We start from the raw sequence: 24,082 nt of genomic DNA, 5'->3' as shown, positions 1-24,082 counted from the left end.
AGACACAGCGCTCTTTTTTCTCTTTAATTATCCCCCCCCCCCCCTTTTTTTTTTCACTGCAGAAGTTTCCAGATAAGGTTCAAGCTTTCCCCCAATCAGGCTAATGTTAGCTCCTTTTAACGAGCCCGGCCTCCCCCAGTTTGACTTCTATCACTTTTAAACTTTATGTGTCTATTAACCATTCCTCTGCAGGAATGAACATATCAGCATTTTGCAGTTACACGGAAGTCTTCATGGATGGGAGTAATTAATAACTACATCTAATTAAAATGCATTCTAGAGGGGATGGGGATCGAGATGTTTGCAGAGGTATGATGATGGCAGCTCATGTGAGACCGCGTACGCCTGTGAGCAGCTGATTTCTTTGTTGTCTTTGAAAACAGTCGGAGTAAATTTTGGACTGATTTTCTCACTAATGCTTCGCAAGTTTTGTTATTTTGCAGCTGATGTTTTAGGGTAAATATTCAGCAGCTGTCGAGTCAGTTCATTCAGCTTTAAATCTGGGGAGACGTGTGGCATAATAGACTGAAAGGTTAGCTAGTGGAGCAGCGACTGAGGCATGTTCCACTTGAGTCTCTGCTTTAAATTGCTGGTATTCATCAAGTTAAGTGATGAGTCCCCATGATGAATGGTCTCTCATTAATATCATTATGCTATTAGGCTACATCTCTCACACTATGCTCTACCTAGAATATGCACATGCTTTGCATTTGTGTGTGTGTGTGTGTGTGTGTGTGTGTGTGTGTGTGTGTGTGTGTGTGTGTGTGTGTGTGTGTGTGTGTGTGTTTGCACATACCAGCAGGGTTCATTTCTACAAGAAGTCTGAAAAAGTTTTTCAGTGAGCCACACATTTTAAACCATTGTTTAGGCTCCTGTTTTTAAACAATTTAATTCATTCCAGTTTCATTTATATGGAGTCAAATCCCAACGACAGTCACCTCGAGGCATTGTAAAAGACAGACCCTGCACACACAAACAACAATCAGAGCAAGCCTTTGTCAACAGTGGGGAGGAAAAACTCCCTGTTAATAGGAAGAACGCCCCAACAGATCCAGGCTTATGGAGGGGCAGCCATCAGCTGGGGGGGCAGAACAAAAGATACACTGTGCCTTATTTAGTAGTTATAGTAATGATTCACTATATATGCACATAACACAGCTATGTGTAGTGTGACACACTAATGTGTGATCCCATCAGAAGTAGTACTTGTTAAAAAAATGAGAGATTTGTCACCGAAGTGAACTATGTATAATGAGGTAGTTGCACCCCCCAGCCTCCGGGTGGCGCATTGTTCAGTGAGACAGAATAGCGAGGTCATAGGTCCTCCTCTCCAATATGGCAGAAGCGAGGCAAAGAGAAACTTCACCAGTCGTCTCTGTCTCATCATTTCCCTGTTTTGCAGGTTTGTAACCGGTAAAACTATATTAAAACGGTTGTAAAATATTGATAAGAAACACAGCTAAATGTGAGGGTATAAATCAGCGGGTAAACCCTGTTATTTGTTACGTTTTATGAAGTAGAAGGACTAGAAAAAAATGCCAAAGCCTAGCCAGCCGCAGGCGCCATTTTGGTTTCCTTTCTCCACTTATTTCAGGTCGTTTTAGCTGAATAAGCTCCTTGTCGTGTCCTGATTTTGTGAATATGAATGTTAATCTGCTGTTGGCAGTGAAGAACGACTGTTTACTGGTTCTGAAAAGTGATTTTGAGAATGTTATAGCTAAAGCTAAGCCTGCCAGCATACACATGACTCTTTCATGTATTTGTGAGCTACTAAGCTAAATTGGTTTAAGACCAAGCACTGGTATGTTGGTTAAAACAATCAGAATACATAGGTATTTGGGTTAAGAGTTAAATCGAGGTAAAAATGTATTTGAACATGCATTTCATATTGTTTTGAGTTGTCATTCAGAGAGAATAGCCGAGTAAATGATTTGAAGGTCACTACACGTGAAGTATTCTTGTTTCCCATGAAAAGATCGTGGTATTGCAGCTTGAACATACAGACGGTTTTATTGTTATTTCTGTTGTATATAGAGAATGGTGATGCTGCAAGTTAAAAATACATGTGATTGTATAAATAAATATGGCAGAAGCGAGGCAAAGAGAAACTTCACCAGTCGTCTCTGTCTCATCATTTCCCTGTTTTGCAGGAACATTTAATCTGTTTTACCGGCCCAAACTCTGGGTCGGTTACAGTAGCTAGAAAACATGGTTGAAATCTCAATATTATCTTCCTGTTATATATCGACGTCCTTTCTGCCATATTTGTCCTATACGTCAAATAATCCCAAAGAAGCAATTAAACATATTTATCTTTTGCTTTCTTTTGCTAGAAAGTCTGAAAAGGACATCTAGAAGTACCAATGTTGATGCATTTTCTAAAATCTTTGGATTTATTTTTCAACCATAACTAGAGATCGAGAAAAACCCACAGGTGGGCGGATATTCAACGTTGAAATGTTTGAACAAATGTCTATTGAAATGATTAAATACAGGAACAGGAGAAGTATAGATATGATAGTTCACATACAGTATAAAAAACCAACCACAGCATCAGCGCAACCTGCACAACCTCTATAAGCAAACACTGAAAATAATAATAATAACACTATAATAGTACAAAGTACATTTCTACATTTTTTGTAACATGTCTAACTTTTGTTTAATGTATAGGATTATCCAGAGGAGGGGAATATCTCAGTTTAGTTATGAATTACCCCCCGAAAAAAAAATCTTCCAAATAGAAAGCCAGGGCAGGGTTAGGGTTAGCACCTATGACGTCATAGTAGGACTCAAATGGTTAACACGGCTGTTTACTGGAGATCTCGTTTAACCTCCTAGGACCTGCGTGAATGTCCTCATATGTGCATCTAGTTTTCTCAGAAACAAAAATCAGGTAAAAAAAAAAAATCTGGTTATTCTTTGTTTTTACATTCATCAGGTCCCAATCAGCCTAAACCCAGACCCGCACTACCAGACACAGGGACAGTTTTTACCCACGAGCCTTTTGAACTGCTGACATTCCACACACACCACTACAATTACAGGACTGCACACGGTCACTTACACAAATGCTACTTAAATGCTCACTGCACAACTTTGTACAAGCTGTAAATACTCTTGCACAAACTTATAAATACCAACTTGTCTTAAATGTAAATACCAACTAAATTCTGTAATATTTAATACTTTTTCCTCTCATTATTATTATTATTATTATTATTATTATTACCACTGCTAATTTCTGTTATTTTCTTCTGTAAATAACTGCACACTCTCTATATGCTCATGTAAAGCTGAGGACTTTCATTGGATAAATGTGGCTGCACTGTTTATCTGTACATGACCATAAAACTTGAAATAGCAAAGAGAAATTAAAAATGAATGTTTAGAAAAAAATATCAATGGAAAATGCAACACAAAGCAACACTGAGACATTGTTAAAAGAGTTGCTATGAAAAGCAGCCACGATGGTGCGAAACATATTTGTGTGATTGAAGTGAGTCCAGGTCATGAAATTGTAGCTCAATTTGTAGCTGATCATGTAAAGAGGCCTGTGAAAGACTCCAGATAGAGACATGAATCCTGCCTCTTAGTACCTCTGTGCCCTTGCACACAAACACACCTAATATGTCTATCGCAGTAGATTTACTCCCACCTGATATAAAACCACAGACCTTTCCAGCTACGCCTGACCTCCTGCTGAATTTCTCCAAGCAGATGTTCTTGAACCCTCACAGCACATAGGCAGGATGATGCCTTATAATTATAGATATAAACAGATTGTGCACATGGTTTAACCTGCCATGGGTGATAAATTGCAGCTCGGTCTTGCTGTATAAACTGCCAATGCCAGAATAGAGTCCTCTCGGCTACAGAGGGTCAGCTGCAAGAGGAGGATTTAATGAGGAGGGCCACCCAAACAGTCTGGGTGTCCATCTGTTTGCTCTCTCTGCTTTTACATGTCACACATCTTGTGACGGCGGCAGCAGCGCTGGACCAGCGGGGCTGCTCAGAAAGGTATAAATGCATCACCAAAAAGTGCACTTTCACTGAAAACGGGGAGAGTGAAAAACAAACAAAAACCTTTCAAGACTAAAACAAGAAGATCAAGACCTTTAAAAGCCAGGAACTAAAAAAAACCTCCATTTTTACACTGACAAGGTTGCCAGCATACCTGTTAACCATGGAGGCTTTATTTGTTGTACACTGTGCTGCATGCACACATGCAGTGTCTGCTTGTAGGCAGAGAACAGAAAAGCAGTTTAAATAGTTTTATTAGCTTTAGTGTGGCGAACGTTGTGATTTATGGTTTGAATTTAAGCAGAAAAACTACAAATAATTAAATTATCAAGAAAACATTTTGATTTTTGTTCAAGGATCACATTTTCACTAACTGTTAAAAATTCCCAGCATTCAGGACTACTGCTGCGTAATGATTCAACTGAAAAACTGTAACTAGGTTTAACAGCTTACTTGTTTAAGAATATTAATCATTACAAATAATTACCAACAACTCTCATTCAACAATAAACAAAGGGAAAAGACTCCTACAACCAGCTGTAGGCAACACGCCCAGCTAAGCTTTGGTTAATATTTTGGCACAGTTGAGTTCTGATAGGTGTCATAATGTCTTACAGAAAGGTGTCCATGTGTCCCCAGACACCGCTTATACTTAAACCCTGTGTTTCTCTTATCACTGTAGATCAAACATTTAGATTTGTAGCTACTAGGTAACAGCTTACACTACAGTTACAATCAGTGTTGGGAAGGTTACTTTTAAAATGTATTCCATTACAGAATACAGATTACATGCCCCAAAATGTATTCTGTAACGTATTCCGTTACGTTACTCAATGACAGTAACGTATTCTGAATACTTTGGATTACTTAATATATTATCATGCTGTTTACAACAACATGAATGTACTATTGCTGTGATTTATTACTATTACTGAAGGTCTGCGACTCCGAACTGTAGTAAAGGGACCTCTGACTAATACTGGGTCACTGTCGGCTCGTAGCCGAAAAATAGCTTTACTTTGTTGTGTGGGTCAACTTTTCTTGCAAGAGACAGAGAGAGGCGTTGAAAGGCTGCTCCAATGGAACTTATTGTTTTCGGAGGAAAACACGAACATGGTGTACAGTCGAGTCTTAATAGCTTATTTACAGCTGGGCTCGTCAGGCTCTCTTCTTGGCTGCAGTGGTTATTATTATATTTACATGCTTCCAGCTCCCGTTTTTCCTCGATGACAACTCGTACCTTTCCACTCCCCTTTTTCTCCCTCCTCGCGCTCACAGACCCATAACGTGTATGGCAGTCCATTCTCCCTGCAGCACGGACTACACTACCCATGATGCTACATTCTTTAGAGCTATGCTTGTAGCATTCTGCCTGTTAGCTTAGCACAACAACAACAACAACGAAAAGGCGCTCTCTCACCCAGGAAACACACAGTCGCAGAGAGAGAGAGAGAGAGAGCGTCGCCCTGTAACCATGGCAACCGTAGCGCTGCCGCCTGGAACAACAGAACGTAGCTGTCAAACAAAACCCAAACAGTCCTGACCCGCGACAAAATGAAACAGGAAAGTACCGCAGTGTAATCCATTTATTTCAACAAAGTAACTGTATTCTGAATACCACCTTTTTAAACGGTAACTGTAACGGAATACAGTTACTCATATTTTGTATTTTAAATACGTAACGGCGGTACATGTATTCCGTTACTCCCCAACACTGGTTACAATTAGTCTCAAATCATCAGCCCTTTTCATTTGCATGAAAACAGAATTTAGTCATAGTTTGAACTGGTCTGACCAAGAATTTGATGTTGAAGTGTCCTGTGGATGTCACATCACATGGCTGATTTTCTACAGTGAAATGTCTGTTGATGAGAACCACAGATACTATAATAGATGGACCTTTCCATTACGCCTTCACCCGGAGGATTTTAACTCTACACCCTGAATCTTCAGCATTAACTATGTTAATGTTGTTTTTTCTTTGGAGCCAAAAGTCACATTATATGGATGACAGGCTGCAGCGCTAAGTAATCAGTCAAGGCTTGCTAGCACCTGTCAGGGTTAATGTGTTGCAAACCTGTCAGCTAACAGCCACAACTCTAACTCGGTTAATATGTGTTATAATTACTCCTGCTCAGAGCTGTTATGAAGCAGGAAAATATCTATGGAGACCAAAACCATTGTTAATACCAGCTTTGAATTAAAAGTTCATTAATGTTGTAAAGCTCAGTGTGGGAGTCTTATGGGAACTGACTCCATTTTCGAGCAAGCCTCAAGTGACATCTAGAGAAGTCGGTGCCTCAAATTCGTTGTTGCTCCTCAAAACAATTCTGAACTTTTTGCTTCGTGGCAGGGTGCGCTATCCTGCTGAAAGAAGCCACAGCCATCTGGGAACGATGTACGTGCTCTGCAACAATGCTTAGGTAGGTGATACGTGTCATAGCAACATCCACATCAATGACCCAAGGCTTCCCAGCAGAACATTGACCAAAGCATCACACTGCCTCCCCTGGCTTGCCATCCTGATGCCAGGTGTTCCCCAGGTGACCCACAGGTATTTGTCATTTATTGGAACCAACATTCATTTTTCAGGCAGTTTGACCCTGTCACAACAGTTCCTTTCACTTTTGATAGATACGGACCATCGCAGACAGGAAGCCCCCCAAGAGCTGCAGTTGTGGAGTTGTGCTGACCCAGTCGTCTAACCATCACAGTCTGTCCTTGACGTTTGCCCAGTTTTCCTCCTTCTAACACACTAACAGGAGCCATGCTGAAGAGATAATCAGTGCACATCAGCTGTTATTGGTCGTGATGTTTTGCCCGATCGGTGTTTTACCAGAACCAGCATACAAATTTAAATAAAATGTCCTACTTGCAGTAACGGGTTCAGCGAGTTTGAAGGCAAATGCACACATGATTGCAATTCACTGGCACAACCATTTATTTTTGTTTGTTTGTTTGCCAGCTGGCACGAGAATCTTATAATATATACTAATCACAATCGGCCAGCAAATCTAATATTGCTTTTTTGCATGAAAGCCTGACAGAAATCAACACATTCTGTTACAACCTGAACCTTCCCCAAATATTTGATTTGTTCAGCTATTCAAGGTTTTAACATCTGAGAGTCATTTCTCGACAGACGGTGATTCTTCACTTTTCCACGTTGTTAACAGATGTCTTTTCACAATAATGAGACAGTTCGGCAGTCTGTTTGTTTATGTGAGACGAAAAAAAGACCAAAAGTTAAACAGCAAACAGTATTTCTTAAGAACAACTGAGTGAAGAGGGAGATGAGCGACTGTGATGATAATTAATTGCGTATGTCTGTACATTTGGGGAGCGTCATCATGAAGTGTTATTCTTTAAGTATTTTCTGTGATATATTAGAGATTTTAAAAATGCAACTGCCAACAGTATTTCATGAGAAGGAGCAAAGAAACAACAAAGACGGAAATGATTTTGGACTCAGAGCAGCCACTGCTGATCATAACCAGCTTAGAATAGAATAGAATTCAACTTTATTGTCATTGCACATGCACAGGTACAGGGCAACGAAATGCAGTTTGCATCCATCCAGAAGTGCTTTAGTGATATAGATATATTACAATATATATTAGCAATAATATAGATATGTGAGTATATTACAGAAATGGGTCTATTATGGTATGTTATAATGTACATGGTATGAAGTATGTTGTGAATATTCTATAACTATAAGTATGTACAGGCTGTAGTGAGTACAAGCTATGTACAGGATATGAACAGGATATAAATATGAAAAATTATACAGAATATGAAATAAATAACTTTACAGAATCTGAGATATACAGCTATACAGAAATGGGAACTATGCAAGTTGTAAACAGTTGTAGGGTTAAAAATTATCGTATGTACAGAATGATTATTACAGAGCTATACAGTAGTGCAGTTAAGATAAGTGAGATATGTGGATAATTTCTACAGAGGTATATAAAGTGCTAGTGGTTGTGAGTGGTGGTTCAGTCCATGTTATTATTGTGTGTTTGAGGGTACAGTTGTCCATTGTGGGTGTGTGTATGTTCAGTCCATGAGTTAACGTGGGTCAGATGTCAGGAGGCAGAGTTCAGGAGTCTGACAGCTGTGGGGAAGAAGCTGTTCCGGTACCTGGAGGTCTTAGTCCGGAGGCTCCTGTAGCGCCTCCCGGAGGGCAGGAGGGTGAAGAGTCCATGTAATGGGTGACTGGGGTCTCTGATGATTTTCCCAGCCCTTTTCAGACACCGCTTCCTGTAGATGTCCTTTATGGCAGGAAGTGGTGCTCCGGCGATGCGCTGGCCAGTTTTCACGACCCTCTGCAACGCCTTCCGGTCCGAGGCAGAGCAGTTCCTGTACCAGACTGTTATACAGTTGGTCAGGATGCTCTCGATGGTGCAACGATAGAAGTTCACCAGGATGTCTGAGGACAGGTGGTTCTTCCTCAGAGTCCTCAAGAAGAAGAGGCGCTGGTGAGCCTTCTTGACCAGCTTGGAGCAGTTGGTCGTCCAGATGAGATCCTCATAGATGTGGACTCCCAGGAACTTGAAGCTACTCACACGCTCCACAGCCGTCCCCTTAATGTGGATGGGTGGATGTGGGTCAGCATTCCTCCTGTAGTCCACGATGAGCTCCTTGGTCTTCTCAGAGTTGAGCTGCAGGTTGTTTGTTTCGCACCTAGGGCTGAACGATATATCGCATTTGCGATAGTATCGCGACATGATCAAGTGCAATTTTCTAACCGCAAAGGCTGCGATTATACTCTGGACATGTCCAAATTCATGGGCTGCATCCTCCTGAGGCCGCATTTGTAGACCGATTACGTCACAGCGACGCGCCGAAGGCTGTCCAAATTACTACCATATCCCAGAATTCATAGCGCGGCCCAGCCAAACTCCAGTTTCCAGCAATGGCGGCCGCTACTAAGTTTTAAAATTACTCATACTAATCTTTCTGGGTCACAAAATAAACTTTTAACATATTTTCAGGCGAGAAAGTAGTTGTGTAAACATCAAATATCTGCTCGGTTTATCAAGATATCCCATATTTGCAAAAGTGCTTTGACGTTTTCAGAGGCGTCTGCTACCCACCAGCTCGACAGCTAGCCGGGAGCTCGAGGGTTACTGATGCGGCCGAGAACGGCACAACTCCCGGCACATCATTTTCAGATCACCGCGGAGTTTCGCTGCTCGGGTTAAACGTAATATATAAGTCACTTAGACAACCTAAAAATGTTATTGTTGGGCTTTTTTCAGTGTTTTGTTTGTTCGTGAGTAAATCGGTTTGGCTGAGATTAAAGTTATTAGATTACCGTATTTCCCGGACTACAAAGCGCACCTAAATATTAGCCGCACAAGCTAAAATCAGGGGAAAATCCTGTTTTGTACATACATTAGCCGCACCTGACCAAAAGCCGCAGGTGTTTCAATGTTGACTTATCATATGTAAGAGAATATGCACAAAGGGAATTGTCAGGAAAGAGATGGCTGTTTGGAGACATCACTTTTATTAATATTTTGAAAAACAAGTTATGGGTACATATTTGCACATGTAGTACATAACAGTAGCCTACAGCACACCAGAAAAATAGATTCGGACTACCTTTTAGGCTCAGGTGCAGTGACACAGCTTTAACAAGAAGAAAAGTCAGTCATTCACCACCATCTTTCTCTTCTTCCTGCGCACTAAAACCACCAAAGTCCTCTTCTCCAGTGTCGGATACAAACAGGCTCAGGATGGCTTCGTCATCCACTCTTCTTCTCTCCTTCGTTGTCACTTTCAAAACCAAAGAAATCCTCATTGTCAGTGTCAGAGTCGAACACCCTCAGAAGGGCCGTGGCGGTGTCCTCCTCTCCATCATGCAGCAGTCCAGCCCTTCAAAATCCGTTGGTGATCGTGGATGTTTTCACACTTTTCCACGCTGTCAGAATCCACCGGTGGAGTTGGGCATAACTTGCTTTTTGGGCATAACTTGCAAGTTTATCGCCGCTCATCATCCACGCCTCCCGCTGAATGCGTAGCGCTACTTTGAAGTTTGTTTTTCGCGCTACTTGTACGGCACTATGTTGCCTGGCGGATGGACATGTGACCAACATACCACTCTTGAACCCCGATCCTTCCGCCAGGCAACGTAGTGCCGTACAACAGCGGAACACACAAAACAAATCGTCTTACGATATGACAAAAATCACGGACAATCCATAGAAAAGCCGCACCTGACTAAAAGCCGCAGGGTTCAAAGCTTGTGCAAAAAGTAGCGGCTTATAGCCCGACATTTACGGTAGATAAAATAAAACTTTATTAATCCCCCGGGTGGGTTCCTCCTTGGTTTTCACACAGCTGACTAAACGTCAAACAGAAAACTTATTAAACAGAAGTATGAGACAGTCGAGAATTTACACCAGTGTCTGGTTATATTTTAGATAGCAAGAAGCAGACGGCCGAGTTTATTAAACTCCACCGAGACAGCGGTGACGCTAATCAGAACTAGCCTTCTGATTACCTAATCAGAAGGCTAGACCGTCCAATTTCACGCCTTTAAATTTTAAAGGCGTGTTTGTGTGTGTGTTTATACAATTGCTATTATGTTTGCACTTTATGTGTAATGTTACTGACTGCAGAGATCAGTAAGATGTGTGTATTTTTTATTTATTTAATATTATTTTTTAATTTAATGACTGTCTAGTAGTTCACAGATGTCGAAAAACTGAGTGTGGTAAAGCCACTGATTTTTTTTATGTATATTTCTGCAATCTGCACATTGTACTGACTTTCATTTTAATGTTTACACCAGGGTTCCTTGTCAGCACTTTATGCTCAGATGTTTGTAAGCTAAAAATAAACTATTGTGTATGTTCAAATATACTGTTGTGATTGAAGAAGTTAAATAAAAATGTCAGTCATCAATTCATGCATCACCTCATGTCATCATAACAGAGGTCTGTCTTCCAGGAAAGAACAGTTTAAAATTAATGTAATATAGTATTGGCCATACTATATGATGTATTGCTTGTCTTTGTTTAATAATACAGAAGACAAAGACCTTAAAAAATAATCGCATATCGCATCGCAATCGCAATATTGGGGCAAAAAATCGCAATTAGATTATTTTCCATAATCGTTCAGCCCTAGTCGCACCACTCAGCCAGACGATCCACCTCCTCCCTGTAGGCGGCCTCATTGTTGTCACTGATGAGGCCAATCACCGTGGTGTCATCTGTAAACTTAATGATGGTGTTGGAACCATCAGCAGGTCTGCAGTCGTGGGTGAAGAGGGAGTGAGTTTGTCATGAGGTTGTCACCTGACCCCCCTGAGAGTTGCCAGGCAAGTCTCGCCAATATGACTTTTGTATTTGAACTCGTCAGTATTATTAGCACAAAGCAAACAGCTCTGTCCAACTGCTAAAAAAGTCAAGAGAAACAGGAGACAATGTTGGTTTAGAAGATTCAGTCAATACAAAGAAATATCAATAACTTTAAGAGTGAAGCTGTCTCACTCCTAGAAAGGATGACCAAGACGCTCCTCTGCTTTAAGGAATAAAAATATTACTCACCATCCTCTCAGATGAGAGCCCACATCAATACTTGCCAGAGTTCAAGTAGCAGACACAACTCAACAGCAACTGTTGGGAGGAGACAGTGTGAAACCTTCATGGTTGAACCACTCCTGAGAAACCACTACTGAGGAAGACCAACAAGAGGAAGACAACTTCTTGAGCCAAGAAAGAAAAGAAGCGGCTGTTCGACCAGTAGACATCTGGACTTGGATACGATGAGTCTACAGTATTATGTCAGACGTTACCTCGTCTCTCTGAGATATAGAGAAGAAAAAAAGCTGGAGAGATGGTTCTGACTGTAAACGAGGAGGAGGTGAGTGTGTTTACTGAGACCTCAAGGCCAGACTAAAAATGTCATTGCTACAAGAACGAATACAACATTCAGGAGTGACGCACCATCCCGTCTAATTTGAGCTTAGTTGATCTAACAGGTTTCAACATCATACAGACGGCATATAAAAGATGCTGCTATCCGGTCGTTAAGTGATGACGTGACGAATCCTACTTCCAGGCCTAAAGTAGTCTGCGTTTAATATGGCTTTTGTGTTGTTAACATGTTTAATGTTTTGTATTTTCTTCTATTTAATCTCAAAAAGCTCCTAAAACAGTCAGTGATCCCTGTTGACCTCCCTCGGCTTTTATTACCGCTAATCATTTATTTAAGCTCAGTTTTTAAAACCTTAGGATGTAACTACAGCCCAGCCCATGCAGCAGTATATGAATGACTAACCTCGTATTGTGGCTGCATTATCTCAGTTGTTCTCCTGGCTGAAGTTTGGTCCTTTTACAGCATCCTGCCATGCGATTACATTTGTTCCTGACCACCGAGAACACTCACGTTAACTTTTATCGAGTGGAAAAAAAAGTTAGCTTGTTTATATTATGCTAACATAGCTGTGTCGCTAGCGGTCACGTAGCACATCATTTTAAACCAGCTAGCCAAACTTCAGTAACCCTACAAACGTCACTGCTGTTTAGTTTTCAGTCTTCATTTATGTTGGAAGTGATAACAGAGCTGTACATTTTAATTTGTTTCCAAAACCCCGCAGTCAGGACATGCTATATTGTATTTAGATAGAAGCTAGCGAGCTAACTTTCTGCTAACTTCTAACTCCCCTCCTCTCTGGAGGGGAGAGGGAGGGGAAACAGGAGGACAAAGGAGGGGGGAACAACTAAGCTGTAGTGCCTCTTCACCTCACTGTGCAATACCTTTTGTGCAATACTTTTGTAAATAGTCAACGGTGCAATAGACTCAATACTTGAAATGTGCAATTCACTTGTATTTTTATTTTTATTCCTATTTATTCTATTTATCCCCTTCGTATATTTTATTTATATTGTCTCTGTATTTATATATATGTGTGTGTGTGTGTGTGTGTATATACACTGAACAAAAATATAAACGCAACACTTTTGTTTTTGCTCCCATTCCCCATGGGATGGACGTAGAGACCTAAAATTCATTCCAGATACACAATATAACCATCCCTCCCAAACAGTGGTCACAAATCAGTCCAAATGTGTGGTAGTGGACACATCTGCTATATTGAGATAATCCATCCCACCTCACAGGTGTGCCACATCAGGATGCTGATCTGACATCATGAGTAGTGCACAGGTGTACCTCAGACTGCCCACAACAAAAGGCCACCCTGGAATGTGCAGTTTTTTGTGCTATTGGGGGTCTGGGGACCCAGAACCGGTCAGTATCTGGTGTGACCACCATTTGCCTCATGCAGTGCAACACATTGTCGCATGGAGTCTATCAGATTGTCAATTGTGGCCTGTGGAATGTTGGTCCACTCCACTTCAATGGCTGTGCGAGTGTAACCCGTGTAATTGTTACGCCTGCTGTTCTGCGTTGTGTTTTGGTGTTGAAGCAAGAGGCAGGAGACAGTGTCGAATCTTTGGCTCTTTACTGCACATCTGCAACACAGAGACACATGTTCGATCCGTGCGTGTCACGCGACTGCCCGTAACCCTCTCCTCCGGCCATGCTGAAAGGAGCTGTGCCCTTAATGTACATTAATGTAACGAACCAAATACAACAAATTATTTCAAACCATTGACTTAAACTCTCAAAAAACAAAAAGCACAAAATAAACAATATGTCACTAAAAAACATCAAAACAACTTATAAGAACAATAAATGAAAGACTGCATCTCCAAAACATAAAAACATCTCCATACCTGCAACACAGAGACACATGTTCGATCCGTGCGTGTCACGCGACTGCCCGTAACCCTCTCCTGACGAAGAAAGAAAAGGTGCATGCTGTTACACAAAAGGAGAGACTGACGCGAGTAAACTCTCAAGCCGCTAGCGATACGGACTAGCTTAGCATGCTAGCATATTAGCCGAGTTCTCGGCTATAACTCATTATAATTGTGTATTAATGAACTCGTCCTCCACAAAACTTATCCCAAATGAGTCTCTTAACGATAAACAAAACCGCGGCGGTACGGTCGTATTCACACTGAAGCTTGGGATCCGAACAAACTTTGATTAACTGAGAGCAACGTGGCAGTGACTTACCTCCGGCCATGCTGAAAGGAGCTGTGACCGGGGCACACATGCACGCGCCTACGTCACCACGCAGCGCACACACGCACATGAACGCACACAGACCGAACACACAGATAGGAGAGTGAGATGCAAAAAAATGACATATTTATTCCAAAAAAGAAAGTATTTTGGGTGAAATTCACAAGTGTTTAACACATATGTTACATTCACCCCCCCTGAATTTCACCAAAATCACTACACATCTGAATGGTACTGCAGTACCAAGAGGCACAACGACGCTGAACTACCATCACCTCCGGAACAGGTAACCCAAGGATCTTATCCCATAGTTCAGTTAGAAACTATCCATAAATGGATTAAAAGAAGTTGGATAGGTTGATCAGGCCTCCAACCCTTTCAGAACACAAAGGTGCAGCCTACACCTCATCAAACGTGGTCCCATAAAACGCCCAGGGTGGGTGTCATGATGCCTCAAGCAAGTACAACACATTCATAATACGCAATGGGATGACCCAAAAAAACAGTCTATGTCAGAGGCCGAGCCTCCCGTGGCGGTAACAGGCCCCATGTAATAGGCTTCTGGACCATGTTTTCTATCAGCCTGTTGACTGACTTTACCACCCGACCTGCTCTGGTAACCACTCTGCTTCGAACATTGGCATGGTCAGAGTCATGTCTTGGCAAGTTGGATGGCTGCTCAGTATACGGCTGACCAGAGGTCTGATTGATGTCTGAACCAGAAACAGGAACAGTCTGCGGAACAACAGCGTCCCCATGACAGGCACCTGGAACAGAATCTGTGCCAGACTGTGTCGAATCAGAGGTAGCGGAACAGTCAACCGGAGTAGGAAGAGCAAAGTGCTGGGCCTGACCAGCAGGGCTTGCTGGAATGTCCGTTGTGCAAGTCTGAGAATCAGGTGGGGCATTGTCCACATCCGCACCATCACATGAACCATGCTGACGATCCGTGGACTGTGAGGCATGCTCTCCTGCCGCGGAATCCACATCCACTCCATGGCTCAAATCCGAAAGGACCCACAAAGAAGTCCTTGCTGCGGTAGACTCTGTCCCTAGACTGCCAGGGTCCTCCAGATCCCCATCAGCACTGAGATCCCCCTCACTGGAGAAAACGTCTAAGGACTGACTTCCCAACGAATCCTGGACAGGAAGGAAACTCACGTCCAACAGAAGGTTTCTGTGTACAACCTTACTCTGGCCTGAAGAGTCACTGATCCTGTAAATGTGGGTCCTGGGATGCCTCTCCACAACAGTGTAAACCTGAGGCTCCCACTTGTCTGCAAGTTTCTTCTTGCCCCGCTCGCCTTTATTGGCAAGCAGGACGCGATCCCCAACGTTCAGAGACACACCTTTGATTTTCTTATTGTATTGACGAGCCTGATGCTCCTGCTCATTGCTGGTGTGCTCCCGGGCGATCTTGGCAGCCTCAGACAAGTATGACAGAAGAAGCTTGGAGTAGCCGTTAAAGTCCACCACAATGGGATCATGCAAAACAGACTTGAACATAACGTCGACCGGTAGTCGTGGGACACGGCCGAACATCAAGTAGAATGGGGCATATCCAGTAGTCTCGTGAACAGTTGCATTATAAGCAAAGGTCAATGTCTGAATCTGCTGCGGCCATTCCTGTTTGGCTCTGAGAGGGAGAGCTCGCAGCATGTTGCCAAGTGTGCGGTTGAACCGCTCCGTGCCCCCATTGCCCATAGGGTGATAAGCCGTAGTGTGAGACTTGGCAACGCCCGAAATCTGCAGAAGCTCAGAAAATAATTCACTCTCAAAGCTGGGACCTTGGTCTGAGTGAATACGCTCAGGGAAACCATATACACAAAAAACACAGTCCCATAACTTTCTGGCAACCTGCTTGGCAGTCTGATTCTTGCACGGGAAAGCAAAGGCCATTTTCGTGAAGTGGTCAGTTGCCACAAGCACATCAACAGAGCGCTTCTTTTTGTCCTCTGCTGACCAAAAGTCAATGCAGATGAGCTCCATGGGAGCAGAGGTCTTAATGCTCTCTAATGGGGCTCGTGCTGCAGGCTCTGGAGTCTTGGCAAGTATGCACCTTCCACAGCACCGAACATGCTCCTTCACATCCCTCTCCATATTGGGCCAGAAAAAACGTTGCCTTGCTAGGTGGAGGGTGCGAACTTGACCCTGGTGCCCTGCCAAATCGTGGACACCTTTCAAGGCCTGCACCCGTAAATTCACTGGCAACACCAACTGGAGTCTCTTTGTTTTGCTCACAGGGTCTCTCGTCTCCCTGTAGAGAATGCCATCCCGAACCTTGAGCCTCTCCCAGTGCTTCAATAGGGCCAGTGCCCTGGAATCCATACCATGTCTCTCACGCCTGGAAGGGTGCCTCCTGCGGGCTACGAGTGGCAGGACAGCGGAGATGACGGGATCTTGAAGTTGGTGGTCCTCCAGCTCATGTAAGGTAAGTGATGGCAGTACATCATTGCCAACTGGTTGCAACTGCTGAACAAGGTAGAGAAGGGAGGCAGCTCTATTCTCCGCAGCGGTTTCCCAGTAATCATGGTGAACCAAGGTAGCCGTGACTTCCGACGAACTGTAGGAATCTTCTGAGGTCAGAGCTGGAACAGGTTGTTGGGCAACCTGAATATTTTGGACACCAAACCTGAAAGCGTCCTGCACCTCATGAGCCGCCGCACCTTCTGCATTCCGCACCAAGTGCTCGTAGGGCTCCTGAAGCAAGCGCCCACCAATAGAATAGGTGAAGGGGTCACGACTGAGTGCATCTGCTACAACATTCTTTCGACCTGGGATATACCTCAAATCAAAGTTGTAGGATGACAGCTTGGCCACCCACCTTTGTTCATAAGCGTCCAGCTTGGGTTTGGTCAATACATGAACGAGCGGGTTGTTGTCAGTCCACACTGTGAACTGGTGCCCCTTCAACCAGTGGCTGAACTTTTCAGAGATGCTCCACTTCAGGGCCATGAACTCAAGGCGATGGGCTGGGTATCGCTGCTGTGACCTGCTTAGTGCTTTGCTCGCAAAAGCAATAGGGCGTGCCTTATCCCCGTCGATAGGCAATTGTGATAAAACCGCTCCCAGTCCATCCAGAGAAGCATCCACAGACAAAATAAACGGTCGTGAAAAGTCAGGGTGAGCCAACACGGCACAGTTAAGGAGGTCGTCCTTCAGTTTATGAAAGGCCTTGTCACATGCAGGGCTCCAATCTGCAGCAGTCAACTTCCTGAACATGCCAGCACCCCTCCCAGCGTGACTAGTCCGTCCCTTCCTCTTCTGACCAGCCGTCAGAGCAAACAGAGGCTTGGCAATGGCTGAGCAACCAGGAATGAAGCACTGATAGAAAAAGACCATTCCTAAAAAGGACTTAATCCTTTTCACAGAAGGAGTGCAACCATCCTTCTCCATTAGAGCCTCCTTTGGCATCTTGGAAATCACTTCCACCTTAGCTGGGTCCACAGCCACTCCGGTCTGGTCGATGACATGACCAAGAAACCTGACTGACTTCCGCAGCAGATGACACTTCTTTGGACTCAACTTGAGATTGTTGTCTCTCAACCTTTGAAAAACAGCTCGGAGCCGGCACAGGGCTTCCTCTTCAGTGGGAGCAAAGACCAGGAGGTCATCCAAGTAGCAGAGCAGACTGGTGAAGTTGAGGTCACCAAAGATGTTCAGCATCATGCGCATAAATGAAGCTGGGCTATTGCAGAGCCCTTGTGGCATCCGGTTGTATTCGTAGAGGCCAACAGGCGTTGTGAAAGCGGTGTACTTCTTATCCTCCTCACACATTGGAATGTTGTAAAACCCAGAGGTTAAGTCCATCGTGCTGAAGAAGGCATTGCCCCCAAGCGCGGCAAGGCAATCCGCTTGGTGAGGGAGTGGATGCGCATCCTTAAGAGTCCGCGCATTCAACCACCTGAAGTCCGTACAAATCCGCAATCCGCCATCCTTTTTCCAGACCATGACGAGGGGGGATGCATACTCGCTGATGGATTTGCGAATAATCCCTTTCTCCTCCATGTCAGTGAGTACCTGCCTTAGTTGTTGGTAATGAGCAGGGGGTACTCTTCTGTAAGGCATACGGAATGGGCGTTCATCAGTCAGGTGGATCCGATGTACAAAGCGTTTAGCTTCGCCACAGTCAAGCGGGTGTCTAGAGAAGATGTCCTCATACTGCTCAATTAGCTCAACAAGCTCTCTCTTTGATTGTAAGCTGGCATGGCATGAGTCAATGTCAAGATCACCCAAACCTAGGGAGCACAACCTGTCATTCAAGTCAGCCTCAGTAGCAGCTGGCCCACTGACTGGTACCTGGGCCATACTCGCCATCTTGCAGGAGTCCTGCTGGAAATCAAGGTCCTCCACCGCAAGGCAAGATGAAACGACAGCAACCCTCGAGTTGCGTTTCAAGGTTAGTGGTTTTGAGGAGAGATTGGTCATCTTCAATGGCACCCACCGATCACCCCACATGGATGTGATCACCCGGCCAACAAGAACGTCTCTCGGCCCAGACCCAGAGGTGCAAGGTTCCACGATGATCGTGCTGCCTGGAGAGACTGGCACATTGCTGGGCAGCCTGCCCCATACCAGATGCTCACACCGTGGGAGTAGTGTCACAGCACGAGGCAGTTTCACAGTGCCAATTTTGTCAGGAACCTCCTCACCCCTCCATCTGGTGGTGCACGACATCATGTCCAAGAAGTGCTCATAGTCAAGAAGCGAGTGCTTGCTTCCCACAGACACAAGCTTCCAATAGTCATCAGAATGTTTCATAACTCGCATCAGGTACTTGAGAACATTGGAGCCAATGATGAGCTCATCACGCTGGCCCGACACTACCAAAACTGGTACAATGCATTTCACACCGTGGACAGTAAGTGTCAAGTCATAAACGCACTTTGGGTGGGTCTGCTTCCCACCACAGCCAACCAGCACAATACGTTCGGCCGACTGCGGTCCACTCACAAGAGCCCCAGCCTCTCTAAGTGACTTCTCGGCCTCTTCACTCATAGTGCAAGCCATAGACCCGGAATCCATCATGCCCCTCAAGTTAACCTTGTTATTCACTGCAACTTGGGTGTAGAACAATTCACTAAATGTAGGCACTACTGCTGGTCCCTGAACCACGACACGGTATCCCTCTGGCATTGTTGAACAGGTGTTGACATAAAGAATTTCGAGATCCGATTCATCATGATTGAGGGTATTAGGTTCATCCCCCACACTGCCCCTCTCCAAGTGTGGGTGATTCAGTTTTCCGAAGGCCAACCCTGCCTCGCGACAGCCCCGGCCTCCCGTCCCTCACGACGACTGTGACAGTCCTTTTTCCAATGACCAGGAGCAAAGCATGCAAGACAGAGATTCTCTCTCCTGCAGTGCATGTGAGTGGAATGACCAGTGTTGCCACAGACCTGACAACTCTTCTTAAGAAAGGGCCCGCGGGTAAAACGCTGCGAAGGTGCAGATGCAGGGACTGTAGTCTGCACATTCTGACATGCAATCACGCGATCCAAGAGGCCGATCAGAGCGCGCATGCCAGTCACATCAAAAGCTTGGGTGTTAGTCGAACCAAGCTCGCAACCAACTGACTGCTGACTAGATTGAGTGGACACAGTGTACGTTGGTGACTGTTGGAACTGAGGAGTAGGAGTAGGCACCGGACAAGAAGACACTGACGTCCCAGAAGGACAGGTTGTCGAAACATCAGCTAGAACAGGAGTGAAGCAAGCTGCTGTGGGCGAAAGCTGACAAGTAAGGTTTGAGGCTGGTGCTGTAGGCTGAGACTGCAAGGCGACACTGGCCTGCCCAGGCTGTGATGCCATCGCTTCTTGAGGCACAATAGAGCAGTTGTGGCTAACCTCTCTCCTCTGTGAGGTGTGGAAACTGCCCTGACTGCGTGCCCTGAGTTCACGCTGGAAGCTATCAATGCGTTCTTGAACCTCAGTGGTTGTCCACTCCTCAGCTGCTTTGATGCTGAGCCTGTTCAAGAGGATGGGGTCAGGGCAATACTTGATGAACATCATCGAGACCTCACGCCCTGGATCCTCAACATTACGCCCCTGCCTACGCAAGCACTCGTCAGCAGCGTCAATAGCATTGTTTAGCCTTATCCAATATTCCATCACTCCCTCATGTTGTAATGGTTTCGTGTTATAGAAGTCAGCCATAGGCATAGAAGAGTAAGTCAATACACTAAAGTGCTGTTTCAGAATGTCAAATATCAAATCAGGAACCTGGACATGGTCAAGTGAGGGGTTGTGACGTAGGGTGACCCTCACTACATCCTTAGCCTTCCCCATCAACCTAGCCAATATGTCACGTGATCGCTGATCTGTTGGTGTGTTGCGTTTTACAAAGTACATTTCCATCATTTCAACCCATTCATGAATGGAAAATTTATCACTGCCATCACCCCTGAAAACTGGTGGCTCCTTGACGTCTGATTGCAAGACGAGTTTCACCCCAGACAAATTTAGCTCAGGGGGTCCCTGCTCAGCCTTAGAGCTTTCAGTAGGCATACTGGTCCCCTTATCACCTTGCAGCTGGGCTACAATGGACTGACCAATCTGATTGGCCAAATCTGAGATGAGTGTACTCAACTCAGCACTGCCAGCTGTCTGCGGGGTCTGAATGTCACAGGGGGGAACCTGGAGACGAGTGGAACAAAACTTGGGAGCAAATGACACACCAACTTTAGGTGTCTGAACCCCATCCCCAAGAAACCACCCTCGCCCCATACCAACATTAGAGGAAACCTCCCCATCAGGAACACCAGTTGCCTCTGAACCAGATGCTGACTCCATAATGATGAATAAAGCACAATCACAAGAAACAAGATTCCAAATAGTGCAACTGTACAAAAGCAAACACAGTATTCTTAACTAACACTTAATGTTATTCAGGATGAGAATTGAGCAGATTAAATGTCCAAGCTCATTCAAAAAGTCCCACACAAGTTAGGAAAAGCAACCAACTTGGAACGAGGGCAATTATGAAGAGCTCCCCACGGTGATCGAGATGACGTCGATGCTTGATGAATCCAAAGGGTCACGGCACCAATGTAACCCGTGTAATTGTTACGCCTGCTGTTCTGCGTTGTGTTTTGGTGTTGAAGCAAGAGGCAGGAGACAGTGTCGAATCTTTGGCTCTTTACTGCACATCTGCAACACAGAGACACATGTTCGATCCGTGCGTGTCACGCGACTGCCCGTAACCCTCTCCTGACGAAGAAAGAAAAGGTGCATGCTGTTACACAAAAGGAGAGACTGACGCGAGTAAACTCTCAAGCCGCTAGCGATACGGACTAGCTTAGCATGCTAGCATATTAGCCGAGTTCTCGGCTATAACTCATTATAATTGTGTATTAATGAACTCGTCCTCCACAAAACTTATCCCAAATGAGTCTCTTAACGATAAACAAAACCGCGGCGGTACGGTCGTATTCACACTGAAGCTTGGGATCCGAACAAACTTTGATTAACTGAGAGCAACGTGGCAGTGACTTACCTCCGGCCATGCTGAAAGGAGCTGTGACCGGGGCACACATGCACGCGCCTACGTCACCACGCAGCGCACACACGCACATGAACGCACACAGACCGAACACACAGATAGGTGAGTGAGATGCAAAAAAATGACATATTTATTCCAAAAAAGAAAGTATTTTGGGTGAAATTCACAAGTGTTTAACACATATGTTACACGAGGTTGTTGGATATTCGTGGGAACTGGTACACACTGTCGTATACGCCGGTCAAGCACATCCCGAACATGCTCAATGGGTGACATGTCCGGTGAGTATGCTGGCCATGCAAGAACTGGGACATTCTCAGCTGCCATCTGCCCTGAACAATGTGAACCATGATTCATCCGTGAAGCGCACACCTCTCCAATGTGCCAGACGCCATCAAATGTGAGCATTTGCCCACACAAGTCTGTTACGGCGACGAGCTGGAGTCAGGTCAAGACCCCAATGAGGACGACGGGCATGCAGTTGAGCGTCCCTGAGACGGTTTCTGACAGTTTGTGCAGAAATTGTTTGGTTGTGCAAACCAATTGTTCCAGCAGCTGTCTGGGTGGCTGGTCTCAGACGATCTTGGAGGTGAACCTGCTGGATGTGGAGGTCCTGGGCTGGTGTGGTTACACGAGGTCTGCGGTTGTGAGGCCGGTTGGATGTGCTGCCATATTCTCTGAAACGCCTGTGGAGACGGCTTATGGTTGAGAAATGAACATTCAATGCACGGGCGACAGATCTGGTTGACATTCCTGCTGTCAGCATGCCAATTGCACGCTCCCTCATTGCTTGTGGCATCTGTGGCATTTTGCTGTGAGACAAAACTGCACATTCCAGGGTGGCCTTTTGTTGTGGGCAGTCTGAGGTACACCTGTGCACTACTCATGATGTCAGAAGAGCATCCTGATGTGGCACACCTGTGAGGTGGGATGGATTATCTCAATATAGCAGATGTGCCCACTACCACACATTTGGACTGATTTGTGACCGCTGTTTGGGAGGGATGGTTATATTGTGTATCTGGAATGAATTTTAGGTCTCTACGTCCATCCCATGGGGAATGGGAGCAAAAACATAAATAATTTCCCCCAGGGATCAATAAAGTATTCTGATTCTGATTCTGAAAACAAAAGTGTTGCGTTTATATTTTTGTTCAGTGTATATATATATATATATATATATATATATATATATAATATTCTGTAACTCTGTAACTTCTGTCGGTGCTGTGCTTTTTTGGAAATCGAATTTCCCAGAGGAACCCACCCGAGGGATTAATAAAGTTCTATCTAATCTAATCTAATCTAACTCCGTTAAATGTCATAAATTCCGTTTTCATGGATGCCTGGATGTTAAACTCAGTTGTTACACCTTTTTTTTTTTTTTTTTTTTTTTTTTTTTTTTTAAATGACATCAGAAACAGCAGTATGCGACATTACGTGATGGCAGAGCTTCAGTTCATCCTTTGTCATTTTTTTTTTTTTTTTTTTTTTTTTTTTAATAAATAGGACAGGGGGAATGAATGAGAGAGAGAGGGGGAGAGAAAGAAAGAAAACCCAAGGGGAGAAGAGACGGTGAGAAGGGGGGGGAAGAGAGACAAAAAAAAAAAAAAAAAAACTCCTGGGTCACCTGTATGGAGAAAAAACAAACAAACAAACAAACAAACAAACAGAGGAGACAGCAAACAACAAAGAGCAACATAATAATAGAGAAAACAAAGCACCATCACAATAAACTAGCTAGTCATAGATATCAGTATTTACTAAGTAATAAACGATATTGTGCAGCACGCAAGATAGACAGCGCACAGTGTGCTTTGAGGCAGCAGCCAAGAAAGCTTTAGTCCGCGTCTGTGAATACCCATGTGTGCATACCTGTGTGGATCAGCATGCTTGCATTCCAAAGGTTTCTCCATGTAATGATCTGCTAGGGAGTGTGGGGGGGCCACAGCCCCATCCTCCAGGGTGTGAAGCGGGTATGGAGGAGATCAAAACTCCAGACATCCAGAGGCCCCCAGAACACAAGAGACCATGGAAGACCAACAGAGGGGCAGCCGCGCCACTGTTCCAGTAAGAGCTGAGGAGAGTCCCAGATGAGGGCTCACTCAGCAGCCGCGGAGCAGAAGCCAGGGGGGGTTGCAGTGACGCGCCCGTGAGCTCCGCCGGCCCCCAGCCGCGCCTGAGTGACCGAGCCCTAGGCCGAGAGGCCGGGGGCACCCCACCTCCAAAGGGGCCCGAGCGAGCCCCAGGCCCCAGGCCCCGACAAGCGGCCGCCAAGGAGTGAGCCGGTGTGTACCCGGACGCCCACCCCCAGACACAAAGAACCACCAACACACCGACACCTGAGGGAGTCCGCCACCGGCAGGGGAAGTGGTGGTGGGTGGAGATAGGCCTCCAAACCTTGGAGGGCCTGAGGTGTCCCCAGAGAGGTGGCGTCTGATACCCA

The 24,082-nt window shown here is 44.8% G+C and overlaps 2 long non-coding RNA genes across 2 annotated transcripts; one reads left to right on the top strand and one right to left on the bottom strand.

Annotated features, from left to right (window-relative positions):
• Positions 1-739: 739 nt before the first annotated feature.
• On the top strand, positions 740-6,900 carry LOC112436070 (uncharacterized). Its single transcript, XR_013093078.1, has 3 exons — positions 740-1,402; positions 6,377-6,577; positions 6,658-6,900. It is a non-coding gene; the product is annotated as an uncharacterized LOC112436070 (long non-coding RNA).
• Positions 6,901-13,490: 6,590 nt separating this feature from the next.
• Positions 13,491-21,728, bottom strand: LOC112430694 (uncharacterized). Its single transcript, XR_013093077.1, has 2 exons — positions 21,099-21,728; positions 13,491-13,841 (listed from the first exon to the last, which is right to left on the bottom strand). It is a non-coding gene; the product is annotated as an uncharacterized LOC112430694 (long non-coding RNA).
• Positions 21,729-24,082: the final 2,354 nt, after the last annotated feature.

This window comes from Maylandia zebra, linkage group LG15 (assembly GCF_041146795.1).
Source record: "Maylandia zebra isolate NMK-2024a linkage group LG15, Mzebra_GT3a, whole genome shotgun sequence".
In the NCBI taxonomy this organism is placed as follows: Eukaryota; Metazoa; Chordata; class Actinopteri; order Cichliformes; family Cichlidae; genus Maylandia; species Maylandia zebra.
Note: the sequence above shows the minus strand (reverse complement) of the source record. Positions and strands in the feature narration are given on the sequence as shown.